The sequence below is a fragment of the Anomaloglossus baeobatrachus genome, chromosome 4 (genome assembly GCF_048569485.1).
Source record: "Anomaloglossus baeobatrachus isolate aAnoBae1 chromosome 4, aAnoBae1.hap1, whole genome shotgun sequence".
Lineage (NCBI taxonomy): Eukaryota > Metazoa > Chordata > Amphibia > Anura > Aromobatidae > Anomaloglossus > Anomaloglossus baeobatrachus.
In genome coordinates this window covers 95,084,614-95,106,176 of record NC_134356.1, presented here as the reverse complement: position 1 = coordinate 95,106,176, position 21,563 = coordinate 95,084,614, and the positions used below count along the sequence as shown (strand labels likewise).

At 43.6% G+C, this 21,563-nt stretch overlaps 1 protein-coding gene across 1 annotated transcript in view; it reads left to right on the top strand.

Annotated features, from left to right (window-relative positions):
- Positions 1 to 763: 763 nt before the first annotated feature.
- Positions 764 to 21,563, top strand: part of STING1 (stimulator of interferon response cGAMP interactor 1) — an 88,120-nt gene continuing 67,320 nt past the window's right edge. Inside the window, exon 1 of the mRNA XM_075342285.1 lies at positions 764 to 852. The gene's annotated coding sequence lies outside the window, so the exon portion shown is untranslated. The remainder of the gene's footprint in view (positions 853 to 21,563) is intronic.

The following is a 21,563-nucleotide window of genomic DNA, read 5'->3' as shown; positions in this document are numbered from 1 at the left end:
ATGCTTCTTTGTTTATCATTTAATCCTTAACTTTCCAGCAGCAACCTGCGAGTCAGAGATGAGTCCAGGCGTCTTTCCCATGCAGTTCCCATTAATTTTGAACGCTGTTTCCATTCATATCTGCTAGTTTCCAGCCCTTTCAGACCTCCTAAGGGGGTCTGCTGGAAAAATTCTTGAGTTCCCCATAGACTTCTATTAAAGTCGTTACTCAATTTGAGTAACGAGCACTTGAGCACTTTAGTGCTCGCTCATCACAAGTGCTAATATAAAATAGATATTTGATAAATGTTATTTATTAACTATTTTGCATGACATATCTCTCTGGTTTAAGGGCAAAAAAAATCAAAGTTTAAAAATTGCAAATTTTTCACAACATTTCTAACATTTCTGATATTTTCACAAATAAATGCAAAAAATATTGTCCTAAATTTGCTACTAACATGTAGTACAATAAGTCATGAAAAAAACATTCTGTTGAAGCTTTCCAGAGTTATTAACTCATAAAATGACACTGGTCAGAATTACAGGAAGGTGAAAACAGGCTCGATGGTGAAAGGGTTAAAAAGGCTAAAACACAAAACAAAAAACAAAACCTGTTAGATGGCTTAAAAAATCATTCTTAAGCAGCTCTGCTTTAAAAAAAAAAAAAATCACCATAGTTGCAAATTTAATACGTCACAAAAATCCAAATACAGAAAGGATAATAACATGTTTAGCAAGTTCCTCCTTTCTGAAAATTTACTTTTGCTTTCATTTCCCAACCTGAGTGTGAGGCTGTGAAAACCAGTCCCAGTGATTGTTATTTCTGCTCAACTGCAAGTGAAGAAATCCAGATTAACAAAAGGATTAAAGGTAAGAGTCTTTAGATCAGGGATCTCAAACTCAGCTGGGTCTATGGGCCGCACATAGAAAACTAATTAAATTTGGGAGGCTGCACTTTTTGCAGCACAAAATGACAATTTTAGAGATACCAGATTTTTTTTCTATACACCTTTTGATCACTTTTTGTGAACATTTTTCCCTTGTTTATTTAATTGTATTCATCGTATGGGTTATGATACAGTTTTATAGCTTGGATCGTTATGGATGTGGTGATAACAAAAATTTCTTTTTTTGTTTAATTTAGTGTATATATAAAATAACATTTGTGCCAATGTATGTAAAGCACTGTGGAATTAATAGCGCTATATAAATGAATAAAATTATTATTATTATTATTATTATTATAGCAGTAAAAAATATTTTCATGCCTTCTTTTGAATTTTTTTTTTTTGTTTTTTAAGGTTTTTTTTTTACATTTTATTCCCAACTTGTAAGTAATATTGTTTTACAATTAGTACCATATAGTCATTTTGTCCAACGTGTTGTAATAATGTGCCTCATCCTGGTCCCCATCTTGTAGTAATGTGCCATCCTGGTCCCCATCCTATAGTAATATTCCTATCCTAGTCCCCTTCTTGTAGTAATGTGCCTGTGGCGCCCCTGAGGCTTCATTCGCCACAGAGGTACTGCACCTCAGCCAGAGGTGTGGTAGTTAATTTCAGGGTAAGGAGGAGGTCACAAACCGGTATACACACAAACACAGCTGCACTCTCATTTAGCAACATTCCACCAGACTACGGTAATTTCAGCCTGCTGGTAGGTGGAGTCTAGTTAGTGGGAGCACACTTTGGAAAGTTAGCCAGTCAGGAAGCAGGAGTGGAAGAGTGAAGACCTGTGGTCTGGAGCTTCAGCAGATCAGTGCAGACACACAGCAGAAAGAGTCCTAGAGCCCACGGGAAGTGTGACATACACCCATGGTCTCGTTCTACAAACGGCATACCAGAGTGGAAGGACTTGCCCGCAGAAGGGGACCGGCCTCTCAACTAGTGGAGAACTACAAGACTCAGCAAGCAAACCGGAGGCAAAGGTTACTACAAGTGCCGAAGCCTCATCCACACACATCCAGTGAAAAAGTGACCACATCGGGCCAAGGGATTGAGCTTCAGGCCACCCAACAAATTCCGAGAACACCTGCTTGGGTCTGTGTGTGCAAGTGCGGGACAGGCAGGAGAGGTCATTACAGGAAGACGATCAAGAAAGGAACACAGAAGGGTGTACAGAGTTGTGGCTCAATCCGAGAACTATCCGAGATCGGCTTGGGCCCATCACAGCAGGACTCAGCACTCCAAGGGCAGCATTTGTCTAGACGTGCTAACCTGGAACTCTTAAACTGTGAGTAAAGACCTTGTGACAGCATTCCTGTGTTGCCCAGGTCTTTGCCTGCATCTCCGGCCCTGCCCACCGCCATTACAGACTCCAACAGCCCTGGGGCCCAGCTCTACCTGTGGAGAGCTATTCCAACTCTGCTGCATCACCACCAACCCCAGGGGAACTGGACAGCAGTGGCAGCACCTATCTTGCAACATACCACAGGTGGCATCACAACATCTCCCCTGTAAATATTCCCTCACCACTGCCATTAATTAAAATGATACTGCCGGGGTCAGGAAACTGGGCCCTGTTGCCGTGACATCCTCAGAGAAGACACACAGCTGCTGCCCGGTAATGAGTGCCCCATCTTGGTTCTCATCTTGAAGTAATGCCCAATACTGGTCCCCTTGTAGTAATTTGCCCATACTGGTTCTCAACTTATAGTAATGCCCCATCTTGTTGTAATGTGCCCATCTTGTTCCCTTTGTAGTAATGTGCCCATCATGGTCGTCTTCTTGTATTTAATGTGCCCCATTCTGGTCCTCATCTTTTAGTAATGCAAAATTCAGATCCCCTTGAAGTAATGTGTCCATCTTAGTCACCTTCTTGTAGTAATGTGCCCCATCTTAATCCTCATCTTGTAGTAATGCCCAATCCTGGTTCAATTGAAGTAATTTGCCCATCCTGGTCCTCAACTTATAGTAATGCCCCATTCTGGTCTGCATCTTGTAGTAATTTGCCCATCCTGGTCCCCTTGTAGTAAAGTGCCCATCCTGGTCGCCTTCTTGTAGTAATGGGCATATCCTGGTCCCCTTCTTGTAGTAATGTCCCATCCTGGTCCTCATCTTGCAGTAATGTTCCCATCCTGGTCTTCATCTTGTTTTAATGCCCCATCCTGGTTCTAATCTTGTAATAATGCCCTATCCTGGTCCCCTTTTAGTAGTAATGTACCATCTTGTTCCTCATCTTGTAGTAATGTGCCTGATTTTGGTCCTCATCTTGTAGTAATGCACCATCCTGGTCCCCTTCTTGTTGTAATTTTCCCATCCAGGTCCCCAGCTTGTTTTAATGCACCATGTTGGTCCTATTATGCGATTTTTCAAATACATATATAAAAAAATTATTCTCACCTGTCCTCCAGCACCTCAGTGTCCTCCTTTGTGCACATGTGGCCCACAGGCACTGTAAAACCCTTGATGATCAAGGCAAAGTCCAGGGGTCCGCAGACATTAACACTTTCTTTCACTTGAATGTGCATTCTTAAATGCATATTCAATTTAAATTTACTGTCAGTGCCACGCAGAGAAAAGCTCTTTGCAAAGCCTTCTCAATGCCTGCCACCAACTATTCAGAAGCTATTAGCTGACGTCGGTGAATGGTGTCAGCTGCTGGCTTCTGATTGGCCAGCTGCTGTCATTGATATAGCTGTGCAGAGAGCTTCGCCGGCAAAATATTTCAATTTAATGTGTGTCTAAGGATGCACATTCAACTGAAGTAAAGCGTTGACGTTGATGCCCCTTTGCCTGGGCCACAATCATCAAGGGGTCTGCGGGCTGCATGTTTGAGACCCCTGTTTTAGATTATACCTAATCAATCAACATAAAGGGAAATGTCATGCTTTCATATGAATTATACTTCATGAAACTAACTTCACATGACAATAATGCTTTATATATGAGGCTAACTGCGGCTCATAAAATATTGGAGCCTATGTGGGGCTTATACTGTATATAGGCAGCTATATGGGTCTGTTAATTTATGTAGGTGGCTATGTGGGGTCTCATACTGTAGATAGGTTATATAGGGCCTCATACTGTATATATGAAGCTCTCTAGTGGTTATAATGCATATCGGATGCTATGTGAGGCTTATTATGTACATAGAGGGCTATGAGAGGGCTCATGTTGTTTTTAGGAGGCTATGTGTGACTCATGCTATATTTAGGAGACTATTTGGGCCTATTCTGTATATAGAAGACTATGTGGTAGCTCACACTGCATATAGAGGGGCTATATAGGGGCTCACACTATATGGAAGAGCTATGTGGGTGCTTACATTGTATATGGAGAGGCTATGCCCACATATAGCCTCTCTATATACAGCGTGAGCCCCCACATAGCTCATCTATATACAATGTGAGCTATGCGAGCCTCATACTGTATATAGAGGGCAGTGTGAGGGTTCATACTGTATATAGGGGAGTGTGTGAGGGTTCATACTGTATATAGGGGGCTGTACGTGGCCTCATACTGTATATATTGGGATCTCAGCATACTTAATTCTGCTAAATATTAAGTGATAAAATTAATATTAATATAGATAATAATTATATTATTATTGATCATAAAAAAAAATGTTTAAAAGAACTGAGAGTCCTCAGTGGTTGATACCTTTTAATGGCTAACTGAAAAGTTAGCCATTAAAAGGTATCAACCACTGAGGACTCTCAGTTCTTTTAAACAATTTTTTTTTTATCTCTACTGGCTAACACGGTACAAAGATATATTTTACTTGTATTGATCATAAGTACTTTTAGCCTATTCGTTCGGCCCTCCACACCAGTCATGGTCTCTCATGTGGCCTCTTGTGAAAATTAACCTCTTACCGACATTGGACATACTGGGTATGTCATGATTCATGTTGGTATACTCACTGCCGGCTGCCCATGGCGGAACATGTGTGTTCCGCACATGTCAGCTGATTTGAACAGGTGACATGTGCGGCTATCAAGCATGAGTGGATCCACTCTACACTCCTTGCACCGCATTGTCAAAATGTGACAGCGCGGTGTACATAGCAGCCGCAGTAAGCTCTCACTCACTCGGCTCGTTCGGAAGTCAGGTGACGTGATCATGTGTAGTCGATGGTTGCCATGGTAGCACAGGGGCAAGTGATGACTTCTGTAGCTATCTTGAGTCAGTAGCTCTTACAGCTGGCAGGGGGCTGTGTGAGAGGAGAGCAGCTTTTGTGCAGATCAGAGCAATGCTGCTCTGATCTACAGAAAGGAACAAGCGATCAGACTGCTGATCCTTGTAGTCCCCTATGGGGACTAGTAAAATTTAAAAAAAAAGAATAAAATAAAGAAAGTTTTAAAAAATGAAAAAAAAAAATAAAAAAACCTAAAAGTTCAAATCACCCTTCATTCGCCCCATTGAAAATTAAAGGGTTAAAAAAAATAAAAAGTATACACACATTTGATTCTGCGTTCAGAAATACCCGATTTATATAACATCAATTAATCTGATCGGTACACAACGTAGCGGGAAAAAATTCCAAACGCCAAAATTACGTTTTTTGGTCGCTGAAAATTTTGCACAAAATGCAATAACAGGCGATCAAAGCATAGCATCTGCACAAAAATGGTACCGTTAAAAACGTCTGGTCGAGACGCAAAAAATAAGCTGTCACTGAGCTATGGAATGGATCCCGAAAAATGAGAACGCTACGTTTTTCTGAAAATGGCGAACAAAGTGCACCACTTTTTTGGACAAACATCTGAATTTTGTAACCCCTTAGATAACAGTAAACCTATACATGTTTGATGTCTACAAACTCGTACTGATCTGAGGCATCACACCCACACATCAGTTTTACCATATATTGATCAAGGTGAATCAAATATCTCAAAAACCTTTGTGTAATTGCCCTTTTTTTTGCTTTTTTTCCGCACTTGGAATTTTTTTGCCGTTTTCCAGTACACTATATGGTAAAAAATTTGTTTCATTTAAAAGTACAACTCATTCCACAAAAAATAAGTCCTCATATGGCAAGATTCATGGAAAAATAAAAAAGTTACAGCCTTCGGAAGAAGGGGAGCAAAAACGGAAAATCTGTTAATCACCCGGGGGTGAAGGGTTTAATTGGTCACCGCTGATATAAGATATTCTATAGTTAAACTGTTTTCCAAATTTTCCCTAGTTTTGACAATGGCTATGTTTGCTGCAATTTTCACTATGAGTAGGACTTAAGAAAAAGAGAAAATTAGGACTCTCTGTATAATGTGACAAATAAAAAAGTGTCCCTTAAGAAATAATATGGATAATTATGAGATCACTTAGTGTGCCAGAAACTTAAAGGGGCTTTCCAGATTTGAGTGTAAATCTTAGAATATTCCAGTATTGCATTGAATTACATGTGATGAATTAAGTAGTCTTGAAAGTTTGCTATTTGCCATGTTATGGATCATTATATGATAACATTTGTAACAACAAAGATTTCAATTCTGAAATGTTTTACCATGAAATGTGATGGATAACAGCCCATTATTATAGCTCCTGAAATTATAAACAGCATGCATACGGTAGATGTGTTAGAGATTTCACAAAGAGGAACCGTTTTTTTCCCCCTATTGCAAAATATACACATGAACGCCTGTAGATTTTTAGACTCAAAGGAGGCCGTTGTGATATTAATGTATCTGGAAGCCAATCAAATCCATCTTATCTATACAGTGCTTGTCTGTATAGATTTCGCAGATGTGTTCCCCAAGGACACCAGTCCAGCTGTTTTACATATAAAGCTTTTAGTCAGGAAAATATTTAAAATTGTTCTTTTCTTTAAGTGAAATTTGTAAACTTGAGGTTGAATGAGATGTATAATACTGCCAATTAACTTGTGTGCGTAACATGTATATTATAGGTGTATACGGCACACTCTATAAATTGGTAAAGTGTGAAATAATAATATACTGTGAGTTACTAGTGAAACTATGTAAGGTCCCCTTCAAACGTCCGTGTAAAAGAGGAATGTTTTGCGCGGTCAATTATGGAGTTCTGTGGGCCATCCCTGTATCACTGTGTGTGTGTGTGTGTGTGTGTGTGTGTGTTTCATTGTGTGCTACCTGAGTACTAGCCATGTGACAACTGGATAGCACATGGACAGCATGAACTTGTATAGTTACCTGTCTCCGGCATTGCTGTTGCACTTGCTTCCAGATCCGAGGTCAGTGTAGTGAATATTCATGAGGCATAATGAGCAGGACCCAGACGCAACAGCAGCGGCAGAGATAGCAGCACTGGAGACAGGTAAATATAAAAATCCTCTTTTTTCAGTCAGTTGGTTGTCCTCTGGTATGTGTGACACTGATGTCACAAAGATCACATCAGTGTGTGGTCCTTGTGACATCTGTGCTGCTGGCCAGAAACGGACATGTTGCTGTGTTGACCACATGGACACATTTGCTCCACACGGTCTGTGTGAATATATGAACATGTGACCAAACCAATTGAATGTAATGAGTCTATGTATCCATGTCTTCAGTACGTGCAGAAACGGACACCACATGTAGCAAAAACACGGATGTGTAAAGGGGGCCTAATTACAGATGAGCAACAAGATTTGCAGAACAATGAAACAGCACGTTGATAGTCTATGGCTGCCGTCTAGAGGCCTTTGAACCTTCTTACTGCCGTCATCCCCAGCACCTCTTCTGATTAGTAGGCACAACATAACACAACAATGATGGCATTGTGAAACCAAGGAAAAAATTGTGAAAACATACCCGGCTGTAACTAAATAAAAGCATAGTGCATATAAACATAGGGTACTTCGTAAACACTGTTTTTGATCAAAAAAAGCATAAAGCTATCCCACCAAACATCAAGGTGTACCCAGTTGGGATAGTACCTACACTCTCTAATATTAAAACCTTACCATGGGTCTAAAATAGGCCTCAATGTGGCTAAGGGCTGAGAGCGACCGGGTCCCAACAGAACACACACAGTCAGGGGAATTCACAGAATGAAATGTCCAGCTCGCTGAGAAGGGGGCCACTCCCTGTTTGTACTGAATACAAAAAAACTACATAAAAGCAAAAAAGTGAGCCGGAGTATGAGATGGTATACATGGAACTTGTGAGACCATGTTCACACTGGCCATGAGACAAAGAGAAACCAAGGAAAAAATTGTGAAAACATACCCTGCTGTAACTAAATAAAAGCATAGTGCATATAAACAAAGGGTACTTAGTAAACACTGTTTTTGATCAAAAAAAGCATAAAGCTATCCCACCAAACATCAAGGTGTACCCAGTTGGGATAGTACCTACACTCTCTAATATTAAAACCTTACCATGGGTCTAAAATAGGCCTCAATGTGGCTAAGGGCTGAGAGCGACCGGGTCACAACAGGACACACACAGTCAGGGGGATTCACAGAATGAAATGTCCAGCTCGCTGAGAAGGGGGCCACTCCCTTTTTGTACTGAATACAAAAAAACTACATAAAAACAAACCCGGTTGGGACCCGGTCACTCTCAGCCCTTAGCCATATTGAGGCCTATTTTAGACCCATGGTAAGGTTATAATATTAGAGAGTGTAGGTACTATCCCAACTGGGTACACCTTGACGTTTGGAGGGATAGCTTTATGCTTTTTTTTGATCAAAAACAGTGTTTACTAAGTACCCTATGTTTATATGCACTATGCTTTTATTTAGTTACAGCAGGGTATGTTTTCACAATTTTTTCCTTGGTTTCTCTTTGTCTCATGGCCAGTGTGAACATGATCTCACAAGTTCCATGTATACCATCTCATACTCCGGCTCACTTTTTTGTTTTTAATGATGGCATTGTGCCTACTAGCCAGAAAATAGCCGACAATGATGGCAGGTAGGAGGGGCCTCTACAGGACAGCCATGGACTACTGATACGGCCACTTGCTAATCTTTTTGCTTATCGCTCTATGAATTAGGTAATTGAGGCACTTGAGTAAAATAATAAGTCACTATTATTCCAAGGTGTACGGAAATCAGACATCATAATAGATATCATATTGCTCACAGTTTAGGTGGAAAATGCTTTCCCTTTAAGAATTATCTGCAGAGTAAAAAAGAGCAAGAAGTCCTGGAAGTTATGATATGTATTGTATGTCTGCCACTCTGTATAGGGAGGCTGGGCAAAGTAAACATGAGTTCTTTGGAAACTGTATGCAGGCTTTCATATGTCTTGCGCTGTGGAGAGGCTTCCGTCGGGCCACTCTGCCATAAAGGCTCGACTGGTGGAGGGCTGCAGTGATAGTTGACTTTGTGGAACTTTCTCCCATCTCCCTACTGCATCTCTGGAGCTCAGCCACAGTGATCTTGGGGTTCTTCTTTACCTCTCACACTAATGCGGGTTTCACACGGTACGATCTGTCTGCGATCGTATGAGTGATCACACCCGCCTCCGTCGTTTATGCGTCACGGGCAATTAGTTGCCTGTGGCGCACAAAGTCGTTAAACCCCCATCACACGCACTTACCTGCTGAGCGACGTCGCTGTGGGCGGCGAAAATCCACTTCCTGAAGGGGGTGGGACATTCGGCGTCACAGCGACGTCACACAGCAGGCGGCCAATAGAAGCGGAGGGGCGAAGATGAGCGGGACGTAAACATCCCGCCCACCTCCTTACTTCAGCATTGCCGGCGGGACGCAGGTAAGCTGTGTTCATCGTTCTTGGGGTGTCACACGAAGCGATGTGTGCTACCTCGGGTATGATGAACAACCGGCGCAAAGAAGAATAAACGACTTTTTAAAAATGAGCGACGTGTCAACGATACACGATTTGTAACCGATTTGCGAACGTTCAGAGTCGCTCGGAGGTGTCACATGCAATGACGTCGCAAACGATGCCACATGTGCGTCACAAAAACCGTGACCCCGACAACATATCGCACGATAGATCGTCTCGTGTGACACCCGCATAAGGCTCTTCTCCCACAATTGCTCAGTTTGGCTGGACGGCCAGGTGTAGGAAGAGTTCTGGTGGTCCCAAACTTCTTCCATTAAAGGATTATAGAGGCCACTGTGCTCTTAGGAGCCTTGAGTACTACTGAAATTATTTTGTAACCTTGGCCAGATCTGTGCCTTGCCACAATTCCGTCTCTCATCTCCATGGGCAGTTCCTTTGACCTCATGATTCTCATTTGGTCTGATATGTACTGTGAGCTGTGAGGTCTTATATAGACAGGTGTGTGCCTTTCCAAATCAAGTCCTATCAGTTTATATCAATTAAACACAGCTGGACTCCAATGAAGGAGTAGAACCATCTCAAGGAGGATCAGAAGGAAATAGACAGCATGTGACTTAAATATGAGTGTCTGAGCAAAGGGTCTGAATACTTATGACCATGTGATATTTCAGTTTTTCTTGTTTAACAAATTTGCAAAAATTTCTACATTTCTGGGGTTTTTTTCTGTCAAGATGGGGTGCAGAGTGTATATTAATGAGAAAAATATGAACTTTTTTGAATTTACCAAATGGCTGAAATGAAACAGAGTGAAAAATGTAAAGGGGTCTGAATACTTTCTGTACCCATTGTAAATCCAAGAATGAGATACTGATAGAAACAGTGGTATTAGGCTGGCTAAACACAAATGAAAAGATGTTATTGGTGAGTAGAGATGAGCGACGTTCGAGGTTCGCCAATTTCATGTTCGAGTGATTTTGGGGGGTGTTCGAGTTGTTCGACGAACTCGAACGGTTTGCTAAAAGTTCGACAGTTCGAGTTACGTTCGAGAACGGTTCGATCACCAAAAGCGTGGCTTTTTACAGCTATGTGTGCAGTGAGCCATCGCTGGCAGCCTGCGGTAAGCTGGTAACCAGGGTAAATATCGGGTATCCAAGCAAAGTGCTTTTCTTAGTAACCCGATGTTTACTTTGGCTACGTGTGCAAAAATCCCCGAAAGCCACACAGAAGCACTTCCGTGTGACTTCCGTCGGATGCCGCTGCAGTCTGTGTCCCACTCCAGTTCCAGCCCCGCAGCTGCCGGCTCAGCAGTGTCCGCAGCTGCCCACACTGTACAGTGTCCGCAGCTGCCCACACTGCAGTGTCAGTATATGCCCGCACTGTACGGTGTCCGCAGCTGCCCGCACTGTACAGTGTCCGCAGCTGCCCACACTGCAGTGACAGCAGCCGCGGGGATGACAAACGCTGCCTTCAGGAGGTTAGTGAAGTTCCTTACCTGCGGTGATGAAGTCCTGCCCTCCCGACGTCAGTGCTGTCACTGACCTCCATGGCCGCCGCTTGTCTCATCTCCTCTCGCTGCCGACCCGAGATTGTCACTAACGGTGACGTCACAGGCACCCGCGATACTTAGTTGTGAAGGCGGCGGTCATTGAACTCAGTGACAGCTCTGCTATCAGGAGTGCAGTGATCACTACAGGTAATGTACTTCGCTATCCTCCTGACATCAGCGCTCGTCATGCCCTGCAGTGACCTGGGCTGACCTATTGATGTTAGCTCTGGTCACTGCATTGCTCTCCCAGCCAATATGGAACATTCTGTTCTTCATTGACTGGTACAATGACTATGGTATGGATCGTCATGGGGCCCCCTTGGATTACACCAGACCTGGATTTGTTTTTCTTTCTAATCAATTGGTGAAAGAGGGAATGTTTTGGGGAGTGTTTTTTCAAATAAAAATATGTTTGTCGTCTATTTTTTTTATTACTGACTGGGTTGGTGATGTCGGGTATCTGATAGACGCCTGACATCACGAACCCCAGGGCTTGATGCCAGGTGACATTACACATCTGGTATTAACCCCATATATTACCCTGTTTGCCACCGCACCAGAGCAACGGGATGAGCTGGAGCGAAGCGCCAGGATTGGCGCATCTAATGGATGGACCACTTCTGGTGCAGCGGCGGCCTGCTATTTTTATGGGGAGATAAGGTATGCACACCAGTGACTATGTAAGGGGAATACATGGAATAGCAGAAACTGCTGTGTGAATACTGACTTGAAAAATCCAATAGCTATATGTAAGAGTGAAAATGTGAAAAATGGAATCTGCATTACTGCCATGAACATATGAATCAAGAGAAATTTAGCTACTGAATTGATCAATGCAATAGAGCCCCAACACTACGCCAAAGTATTTCTCTACGTTGGGGTCCCTAGCTTGTGTGTGTCCTCTCATGCAGTTAAAAAACTTACCGTGTATGGGAAGCTGAGACCCAGGCTATTTATGCGTATGATATGGATTGGCAATAGGTGTGGTTGGGGAGGGTTCACAAACGAAAAACTACTAACAATAAGGAATAACGTTTGGAACACCATTCTAAGTCTGAACTGGGTGCAAAAACCTAAAAAGACATCACTATGGGGAGATAAGGTATGCACACCAGTGACTATGTAAGGGGAATACATGGAATAGCAGAAACTGCTGTGTGAATACTGACTTGAAAAATCCAATAGCTATATGTAAGAGTGAAAATGTGAAAAATGGAATCTGCATTACTGCCATGAACATATGAATCAAGAGAAATTTAGCTACTGAATTGATCAATGCAATAGAGCCCCAACACTACGCCAAAGTATTTCTCTACGTTGGGGTCCCTAGCTTGTGTGTGTCCTCTCATGCAGTTAAAAAACTTACCGTGTATGGGAAGCTGAGACCCAGGCTATTTATGCGTATGATATGGATTGGCAATAGGTGTGGTTGGGGAGGGTTCACAAACGAAAAACTACTAACAATAAGGAATAACGTTTGGAACACCATTCTAAGTCTGAACTGGGTGCAAAAACCTAAAAAACATCACTATGGGGAGATAAGGTATGCACACCAGTGACTATGTAAGGGGAATACATGGAATAGCAGAAACTGCTGTGTGAATACTGACTTGAAAAATCCAATAGCTATATGTAAGAGTGAAAATGTGAAAAATGGAATCTGCATTACTGCCATGAACATATGAATCAAGAGAAATTTAGCTACTGAATTGATCAATGCAATAGAGCCCCAACACTACGCCAAAGTATTTCTCTACGTTGGGGTCCCTAGCTTGTGTGTGTCCTCTCATGCAGTTAAAAAACTTACCGTGTATGGGAAGCTGAGACCCAGGCTATTTATGCGTATGATATGGATTCGCAATAGGTGTGGTTGGGGAGGGTTCACAAACGAAAAACTACTAACAATAAGGAATAACGTTTGGAACACCATTCTAAGTCTGAACTGGGTGCAAAAACCTAAAAAAACATCACTATGGGGAGATAAGGTATGCACACCAATGACTATGTAAGGGGAATACATGAGATAGCAGAAACTGCAGATTCCATTTTTCACATTTTCACTCTTACATATAGCTATTGGATTTTTCAAGTCAGTATTCACACAGCAGTTTCAAAATGTATTTATTTTTTTAGCTAAATACAAGGCTAAGCACCCCTTAGTGCCACATGAAAGGCACCAAAGGGTGCAAAATTACAAAATGCAGGAGAGTGGGACATTGTGGCTTTCTGCCATTATAATGACAGAAAAGACTGATATGAAGTGTACAAGCACAAGAAAATCACCAGAGCGCTCTACACTGTGAAAAGCAGTAGAAAATGGCACTGGAGTGAACATGTGACCGCCTCATGTAGGTTGAAGCTATGGATCCTGGGTAAATTTATGTATTTTCCCTCCTTCAGTTTTTTTGCAGTACGCAAAAAAACGGAAGGCACACGGATGACAAACAGATGACATACGGACCGTATACGGAATGGAAACGGATGCCACATGGATGCACCCGTGAAAAAAATGGACCTTTTTTTGCGGACCGCAAAAACGGATCGGTCGTGTGAATGTAGCCTTATTTTGATCTGCCATTTATAAACAGCAGGCAGAAATAAGTGAATAGCGCCCTGCACCGTCAGAAAATCTCCGGGGTTTCAGGGGGTAGCTAAGACCCTGGAGATCATGATTTCGACCGTTTTTTCCGGTCCCCGCTCACGTGATCACCGGTATACACCATATACCGATGATCATGTTACAGTAAATAACAGCGCCGGTAAAAAATTATTTATCTCCCATATGGCATGAACAAACATGTCAGATGGCAGATAAATCTCCTCCCTGGTCCCCTCCGGTCCCCCAATGTCGCCAAAGTGCCCCCACCCCTGACCACCTCCCAGAAATCCAAGATGGCCGCGCGCACAGCAGCGCGCTGGCCAAATTCACCCTACACCCTACTCCTCTGATTTTTGTTGCATGTGCCATGACACACACAACAGAAAACTCCTCCCCAGGCCCTGCCAGCTCACCCCCTATAACACCACCGGTGTTCCCCGGTGTTCTACGGTACCTGTGCAGCGTTGATCCCCCGCAGCCCCCTCCTTCACAATAGACGCTGCCGCATGCACAGAGCTGCTGTCAGCTCAGCTTCCTGTGTTCAGACACAGTGAGTGGTGGTAACCATGCATCTGTAAGCTACTGCAATGCTCTGCTCATGAGGTAAGGAACATAGTTGATCAGGAGAGCTATACTACATTTCCAAATGGAGGCATTTGATTTTATAGTTGCCCTGCTGAACAACTACCAAACATGAGAGCCCGTTATACGCCACAAGAAAACATGTCTAAATAGCGAGCTCTGTTGTTTAGTATTCATTCAGCTGCATAACTGGACTTAAAGGGGTATTCCATCTCCTAGATCCTATCCCCAATATATAGTAGGTGGAATAGCAATAATATCAGCAAATACGAATATTTGGAAATGTAGAATAGTTCTCCTGATTAGGCATGCCCTTACCTCATGAGCAGGGCATTGCAGCTTTGGTAGCAACAGTTACGACATGGACTCTGCTGCTGTGGACCCGGGGAGAGTGGGTGCAGATTCATTGCACCCACACTCCTCGCATGGAGGGTCTGCACTCCTAGAAAATGGGGGATACGTTCCCTGAGCATGTCCCCCCATATTCTAGATGGTCCAGAGTCGTTGTGGGAGCCCCTTATTTTTTTTTTCTTTCCAATAAATTGGTGAAAGAGGGAATGTTTTGGGGAGTGTTTTTTCAAATACTTTTTTTGTCTATTTTTTTTGTTAGTACTGACAGTTTGTGATGTCGGGTATCTTATAGACGCCATGACATCACAAACTGCTGGGCTTGATGTCAGGTGACCTTACAGCTAGTATCAACCCCATTTATTACCCTGTTTGCCACTGCACCAGGGTACGGAATGAGCTGGGGTGAAGCGCCAGATTTGGGGCACCTGCGGCCTGCTATTTTTAGGCTGTGAAGGGCCAATAACTATGGACCTTCCCACTCCTGAGAATACCAGACCACAGCTGTCCGCTTTACCTTGGCTGGTGATCCAATTTGGGGGGGGACCCTACTTTTTTATTGTAATTATTATTATTTATAAAATAATTCTAAAAAAAGAGCCTGGGGTGACCTCCGCATTGGATCACCAACCACGGTAAAGCTGCCAGCTGTGGTTTTCAGGCTACAGCCGTCTGCTTTACCCTAGCTGGCTATCAAAAATGGGGGGACCCCACGTCATTTTTTTTTTTAAACTATTTTTTTAAATAAAAAAAATTAATGGGCTTCCTTGTATTTTGATTGCCAGCTAAAGTAACGCCAGGCAGATGGGGGTGGCAACCCGTAGCTGTCTGCTTTATCTGCGCTGAGAATAAAAAATACCGTGGAGCGCTACATCATTTTTTTAAATGATTTATTTTTACAGTACTGTGATGTCAGGCAATCAAAATACAGGGAAGCCCGTTTTTTTTTTAGTTATTTAAATAAATAATTTTTAAAAAAATATATGGGCTCCCGCTGCATTTTTTGTATTGCTAGCTAAGGGTAATCCAAGCAGCTACTGGCTGCTAACCCCCACTGCTTGGTGTTACCTTCACTGGCAATGGAAAATCCAGGCAAGCATTTTTTATTTTTTTTGCCAAAAAAATAAAAAAAAAATGACATGAGCTTTGCCATATTTTTGTATGCTAGCCAGGAACAGCAGGCAGCTACGGCTGCCCCCAACCCCCAGCTGCCTACTTGTACCCGGCTGGGAACTAAAAATATAGGGAAGCCCTTTTTGTAATTATTTGATGAATTTCATGAAATAATTAAAAAAAAAACCCGACGTGGGCTTCGCCCCATTTTTGTGTCCAGCCAGGTACAACTAGGCAGCTGGGGATTGGAATATGAAGCACAGGTTAGCCTGAGCTTTCTGGGCCCCTCTGCTGCGAATTGCAGTCCGCAGCTGCCCCTGAAAATGGCGTTTTCGTAGAAGCGCCATCATCTGGCGCTGTATCCAACTCCTCCAGCAGCCCTGAAGCCGGGTGGCTTGCTGGGTAATAATGAGTTAATACTAGCTTTGTTTTACTAGCTAGTATTAAGCCAGAGATTCTTAATGTCAGGCAAGTTTGACCCGTCCATTAAGAATCTCCAATAAAGGGTTAAAAAAAAAGACACCACACAGAGAAAAAATACTTTAATAGAAATAAATACACAGACATACTTAGAGACTCCATGTTTATTACTCCCCCTCACCCCTCCACGATCCTGGTCTTCTGTCTTCTTTCTCCTTCAGCCCATGCAGCTCTGCTACATCAAACAGCACAGCATGGGAGGAAGAACGCTGCTGCTCCCGTGCAGTCTATTCACTCAGTGAGTGAGCAGAAGCTGGGTGCTGTAAGCGGTGACGTCACCGCTGACAGGCGGGTTACCATAGCAACGGTGCTCCAATCACGTGATTACCGATGGCCGCTATTTACCGGCTGTGACAGCTAGGCCCTGCATGTGAGCTGACTCTGTAAAGAGCGCCCACATGCAGGAACGGGGAGTCGACCATGTGCCATAGTCGAATAGCGGCGAGGTATTCGGAAAATATTCGTGAAGCCGAATATTCGAAGTATTCGATCATCCCTATTCACAAACTGTTGTCTGTCGAAACGTGTTGGTTGGTTTGTCTTACTATCTACCGTGGATGCCTATACCGCATACCTGTATTTTTAAAGTTTAAATAAACTGACGTTTTTATTCATCCCTGCCTGCGGTCTGCTGGATTTGCTTTTCTTCTTAATGGAGGTATAGCACTTCTAAATTGAAAAAGTAGGGGGCAGCATTCCCCTATTGGGATCACCATCAGCAATAATAAGACTGAATCAAAAAGAGAGGGAAAGAATCGCTGTATATAGGGATCAACCAATGAAAACTTTGTTTAATTCACAAGTAATAATTTTATTGAAACAATAACCTATACATATAATATCCGCACAAGACAGTGAAAGGGTTAAAAACATTTAAAATACAAATAGTCAACAAACAGCCCAATACAAAGTTCCACGTCAGGAAACTAACACCAAGATCCTGAGTAGGACTATACAGAGTATATCATTCTGTGATCAATGCAGGTTATAATGCAGGACATATATATATATATAGCCTGTCACTGCAGCCTAAATACCCTATCGTACTCAAAAGTATAGTACTTTATCTGACACCACCATTGATTGGTACAATGTAATAACTCCAAGCCACTAGCAGAAAAAAAGCTGTAGAAGATCAATATACCACAGTCAATAACACTGGGGAACGCAATTTTTTAGGAGTTAGGTTAGACAACTGTTCTTAATTAATTTTTGGATGCTGAATCCAGAAATGATCTCAGTTTTTCTCTATCACGTCAAGTTTTTGAACTATAGAATAATAATTGGAGAATAAATAAACCACTGCTGTCCAAATTGAATCACCAGGTAATATTACCGCCTGCTAGAGGTCCGATTTAAAGTGGTGCGAGGTCCCAGGATCGGTGTAAGTATGGGGTGTTGCCCAATGGTGGTGTCAGATAAAGTACTATACTTTTGAGTACGATAGGGTATTTAGGCTGCAGTGACAGTGCAGTGTGCGGATATTATGTGTATAAATTGTTGTATCAATAAAATTATTACTTGTGAATTAAACAAAGTTTTCATTGGTTGATCCCTATATACAGCGATTCTTTCCCTCTCTTTTTTGATTCAGGTATAGCACTTCTGTCACTGTAGACATTTGTCTTCTGATCTTTGGATATCGGAGTGTGCTGTTGGAAATCTTATATTCAGCAGAATGGGACGACATGCACAACATACAGTAAATGTCAGATATAGACAAAGAACTTTTCACAAGTTTGTATCCTAATCATTTAAAGAGAATGTATCTTCAGTAGTGATGAGCGAGTATGCTTGTCACTACTCGGTACTCGCACGAGTATCACTGTACTCGGGCTACTTGGCGGGTACCGAGTAATTTTGCGATACTCGTGCTGTACTCGTGGTCTTCATCCCTGCATGTTGGCGCTCTTTTGAGAGCAAGGCCTTATGCAGGGATTGGCTGGCAGACCACTGCAATGCCACAGCCCTGTTAGTTGTGGAATTGCAGTCATTGGCCGGCCTGCACAGCGTGACCGAGCCTTTATACCGGCGGGCGTGCTGTGCTCTGCACACAGCCATCTCATATTCCCTGCTTTCCCCGCCCACAGGCGCCTATGATTGGTTGCAGTGAGACACGCCCCCACGCTGAGTGACAGGTGTCTCACTGCACCCAATCACAGCAGCCGGTGGGCGTGTATATACTGTGCAGTAAAATAAATAAATAAATAATTAAAAAAAACGGCGTGCGGTCCCCTCAATTTTAATACCAGCCAGATAAAGCCATACGGCTGAAGGCTGGTATTCTCAGGATGGGGAGCTCCACGTTATGGGTAGCCCCCCAGCCTAACAATATCAGTCAGCAGCCGCCCAGAATTGCCGCATACATTATATGCGACAGTTCTGGGACTGTACCCGGCTCTTCCCGATTTACCCTAGTGCGTTGGCAAATCGGGGTAATAAGGAGTTAATGGCAGCCCATAGCTGCCACTAAATCCTAGATTAATCATGTCAGGCGTCTCCCCGAGATTCCTTCCATGATTAATCTGTAAATTACAGTTAAAAAACACACACACCCGAAAAATCCTTTATTAGAAATAAAAAACAATAACAAAGTCCCTCATCACCAATTTATTAACCCCGACAAAGCCCTCCATGTCCGGCGTACTCCACGGACCTCCAGCGTCGCGTCCAGCTCTGCTGCATGGAGGTGACAGGAGCAGCAGAATACACCGCCGCTCCTGTCAGCTTCACACAGCAACTGAAGACAGCCGCGCGATCAGCTGAGCTGTCACTGAGGTTACCTGGATCCAGCGGTGGATGCAGCCCCCATTATTATACTCACCTGCTGCCGTCTTCTTCTGTTATCACCTCTGGAGTGATGCTTTAAATCTAAGACCCCAGCCCCCAGTATTATACTCACCTGCTGCCGTCTTCTTCTGTTATCACCTCTGCTCTGGCAAGTCTCCAATTTGTGACCTGCTGGCAGCTCCAGCGTTTCACTGTGCCGGAGGTCACAACTCAATACAAGTCTACAAAAGCCTCATTTTAGCTCTCATAGATATGTATTGAGTGCTTGTAACGTAACTTCTGTACAAGATTGCCCAGCAAGATCGGAGCGACACTGAAAAAAGCTGATGTCAGAGGATGAGTATAATACTGGGGGTAGGGGACCTAGATTTAAAGCACTACTTCAATGCTGAAAAATAACAAAACCACTGGAGTGGTGCTCTTAATAAGGTTTTTGTGTTAAATGTTTGGGTTTTTTGCAATATGTTTATTTTATTAATTTTTTTATCCATATTACAGTCTTAAAAATTAGGAATCTTGCAATTTTCACACTGGCCACTGAGTCTTTCAAGACACATCCTGTTGTTTTAGGAAACAGCGCAATAAGCTGGAGATGACAGTTTTGCAGAACATATTAAGAGATTGCATTACAGTTATATACAGTGCCTTGAAAAAGTACGGTATTCATAGCCCATGAACTTTTAAACATTTTTTCATGTTACACCCACAAACTTGTTACATGTTACACTGTATGATGGACCCACAGTGTGTGATATCACTCACAGTAATGTCTACACTGTATATTAGCCCCCACATGGTATGATGCCCCCACAGTAGTCCCTATCACTGTATGATAGTGCCCGCTGTAGCCCCCACACTATATGATGGCCCCCACAGTAGTCCCCGTCACTGTATATTAGGGCCACAGTAGACCTTGCACATTATGGTTGCCCTCACACGGTATGATGACATACAGTATGATAACATACAGTATGTTGTCCGATGTGTACCACCCCGGAGCTCGGACGGCTGCCGAGCCGCTCGGATCCGTGCTCGTCGGTGGGTGGCTCGAGCTCCTCACGGACCCGGGGATCATGTCGCTCTGAAAGGGGGTTGGCGTTACACGTAGGAACTTCGGTGGGGAGGTCCACGGCCGGAGCCGCGGTTGTTTGGAGGGGATTTGAGTTTGTGACGCCACCCACGGGTTGTGGTGAATGGATGGACACCACCGCTGCCATTAACTAGGCTCCCGGGGAAGGTGTTGTGCAGCTTGGTGTTGACCCCTTCGTGGGTAGGGGGAATGATGGTCCCGGAGGCCCGAGAGAGGTACTGAGGTGGGGGGATGGATGGTGCTGGCGTGTCGGTGCGGTGCGGTGCACGGCCCGAAGGCACTGTTGTACTCACTATTACAAACACACTGGAGTCTCTGGTAAACCAAACAAGATGGTGAACGGTGCCCGCAGCCGGCTGCGCTTTTCCCCTTTTCAGGTTGGTTGTTTCCGCCTTTCTCCTGAACCTCACTTGTGTAGAAATCATGACTCCTATGCCTGAGCAACGGTAGTCCGCTCCCCAGCCTGATGTGAGCCGGGAGAGCCCTTTTTGCCCGCAGACGTTGGCCCATCGGGTCTCTATGCCTGGGCGGTGGCTTTCTACCCTACTAGATGGGCTGTTGTCTTCAGTCGGGTCTTAGGTGGGAAAGGGTCTAAAGTCCAGTCCTCAATCAGTTGATTTGACTCAGCCCAGTTCTTTCTGGGCCTCGTACTGGGTCTGAGTAGCCCTCCTGGTACTCCGGTTTCCAATCGGTTCCCCGGTTCGGTACCGGCGGGCCATTGCCCATCCCCGGTCCCTACGGTTCCACCGGCTGTAATCCCAGCTCCTGCAGGCGGCCACCACTGTCTGCCTCCTTGCCAGAGGTGACTGGGCTCCAACCCAGACACCTGTTGTAGACTGTAGCAGACTTGGACGCAGGTCTGCCCTTGAACTTCACTCCACTCCACTTCACTGTCACAACTCAACTCGACTACTGTTTTTCCGGCCTGTGAACTCCTCGGTGGGCAGAGCCAACCACCTGGCTCCGCCCCCCTGGTGTGAACATCAACCCTGGAGGGAGGTGACAAGGGTTTTGTAGTTTGGCTGATGTCACCTTATTAAGGGGGGGAGGTGTTTGTGTAAGGGCCTACCTGTGACAACCTGGCTAGTTCAATGAGAAAATTGAAAGATTACTAACTTTTTTTTGTGAAATGAAAAAAAAAAAACATCACCAACAATTGCCAAAATACATGTAATACAAAAACCTGATTTAAACAATGTCGTTTTCTGATTACACAATCCCTTTAACAGGTTGCAGCATACCTCATTTCTCCATTTTTGTCTCACATCTGTTCTTTGAGCGCATTGCTATTGTGAGTGAAATACATTACTTCTATGCCTTTTGAACTCCAAATTAATAAGGTTTGTTTTACAAACGCTTGGGAAATCAATACAGCG